The 2361-nt window shown below is 40.9% G+C and overlaps 1 pseudogene; it reads right to left on the bottom strand.

The window, feature by feature from the left end:
• Positions 1-592: 592 nt before the first annotated feature.
• LOC145981816 (glutathione S-transferase LANCL1 pseudogene) lies at positions 593-2019 on the bottom strand (annotated as a pseudogene).
• Positions 2020-2361: the final 342 nt, after the last annotated feature.

Raw genomic sequence — 2361 nt, 5'->3', positions numbered from 1 at the left:
GCAAAGGAGGCAAATTTTCCCTCATAATAGTGATGCCTCCTAAAAAAAAAAAAAAAAAAAAAAACGTTTCAGTCGAACTTATCATGTTCCTTCAACGCCCTTATAATAATAATTAACAAATTACTGCGACCGAAATGAAATTATGTGTGAAATATATAATTTTAGGTGGACATTCATTTTCTAGGGGAGGCGTGCCCCCCCCTTTTTCTGGATGTCCATACATACACACGTACACACACAAGAAGCTCTCTGAAGAGTTATCAATCAAACATTTCAAAATTTATCGATAAAATACTATAATTTGAATTTAGAAAAGTACTGAGTGAATATAAAAGAAGTATATCAGACGTCTTGTCTGAGTACAAGGCATAACAAAATGACATAAAGGAATCAAATTAGTGTTGCCCACGGGACGAGACGGGACAGGCTTTTAAAAATTCGAGACGAGACGAGATTGACCATGTGTCATAAGACAAACGAATATTTTCGAGACGAGACAGCATTTCCACGAGACTCCACGAGACGAGACAGGCCAAAGTCTCGTCTCGTGGGCAACACTAAATCAAATGGAGGTTCTGTTTCAGGTTTTATTGCTTTACAAATGAAGATGGTTCCAAACCTGTTGACTGTAAGGTAGGAAATAGCAGTAGGGTGGTGTTTGAGTAATGTGGAAATCACAGTTATTGTAAGATGACTTACCCCATTAGTTAGATGGCGAATCCAGGAAATTTGGCCGATATAGGTTGAAGCAGGTCAATGGACATGTAAACTATCCCCGCAAGTCCTTCGTACAACGAGAAAGGGTGAGAGTCAATGTGACGTATGAGCGTGGATTGGTTTTCCTTGAAGTCGAGGCACCACTGCGAGAACTTACATGCCCTGTGGAGATCGTTCAGTTCGTTCGTGACTTGATATAGGCTGAGGAAAGCATACACGTTCCCACCCGTACCGTGGCATAGTCCATTTTCCATCCTGAACAAGCCGTTTTCCCAAATCACGTCGCAACACCTCTCGGCAACTTTTAGATACAGCATGTCGTTGAAGACTTTGTACGCTAAGCAAAGAAGGTGAACCATTCCGGGTGCACCGGCGCACCATTGAACGAAGTGCTCGTCCGTGAAGGCGCGAGTGGGCGGGAAGTGGCCAGAAGCCAGTCTTGTCCGGACTATGTAGTCAATGGTTGGTTTTATGAGGCAATCCAGATCACTTTTGCTTAGGTACGACTTTGCTTGGAGAAGCATGTACAATATTCCCGCCGTCCCGTGCAGAATGCTGAAATCCAGTTTATTCTGCCACTTGTACAAAAGAGGTACTCCTTCACCCTTGTTTTCATTTGCTGTGTTTTTCCCGTTCGCAAGTATGATCGAAATCACTAGCTTCACAGTGCCCGGATCTATCACTTCCATTTGCGTATGTTTATTAACAAACAAAAGAGCATACAAATATCCTGCCCTTCCATCCAAAATGCTGTCGGTTTCATCAGATGGCAAGTCTCTAACTGCAGGAATAAACTTTTTAATAACAGCACCGAATTCCATTGCCTTTTCTTTGTTCCCTTGCTTGCTGTAAAGAACTGTTGCCAGTGCTAATGGTCCAATGTTGCCAGTTAGGAAACTGATACTTTGCCCGCGCAGAGAACGCAAGATCTTTTGGACAACATTTATTGCACTTTGCAGATGAGATTGACTGTTTCGTTTGCAAGCAACAAAAAGATATAACAGTATTATCCCTGAAATTCCTGTGTACACTGTCTGGTCTGCTGATTCGGCATTGTTATACAGTTCCTCATCCAGGGAAATCAAGAAGTTTTCTGTCTTGGGGAGAAGCTCTTTTTTAAAACGTGTATTTAATTTTCCAGTAGATGTACTAATAACATCGCTCTTCCCATCTTCTATGTCGGGGAACGGGTTTCTTACCTCTGTAAACTTGTCCATTTGCAAAAACCTGAAATTTCTGCAAGATTGTAGTCCAGTTCACATTGGTGATGGTAAACATAAAAAAAGATAAACAAATCACCATTGCAAAATCGCACAGACCTCCAATTAGCAGACTGGAAACGTTGTGCTTTCTTTTGAAGCCACGAGTTTTCACTGGCACAGAACTCGGGGTGATAGAAATGTGGCACAGATGCGCAAACTGAATTGAACCATTGTGGGTTTCAACGTGTGAAACTGCGGTTCATATATATATCACTAGGGCTCGGAAGTTGAAAACCTATAAATTGCCAAAAAAAATGCCTATAAAAAGACCTAAAAGCGGAAGAAAGGACGTATAAATGTGATCCAAATTAATTAATAACTTCAGTTTTAATTACATATTTAATGAATAAAAAAAATACAAAATTCTGGTGGTATGGAACAC

Source organism: Lepisma saccharinum, chromosome 30 (assembly GCF_977018435.1).
Source record: "Lepisma saccharinum chromosome 30, izLepSacc3.1, whole genome shotgun sequence".
Taxonomy (NCBI): Eukaryota; Metazoa; Arthropoda; class Insecta; order Zygentoma; family Lepismatidae; genus Lepisma; species Lepisma saccharinum.
The sequence above is the reverse complement of the archived record's forward strand: the minus strand, read 5'-3'. Positions and strand labels throughout refer to the sequence as shown.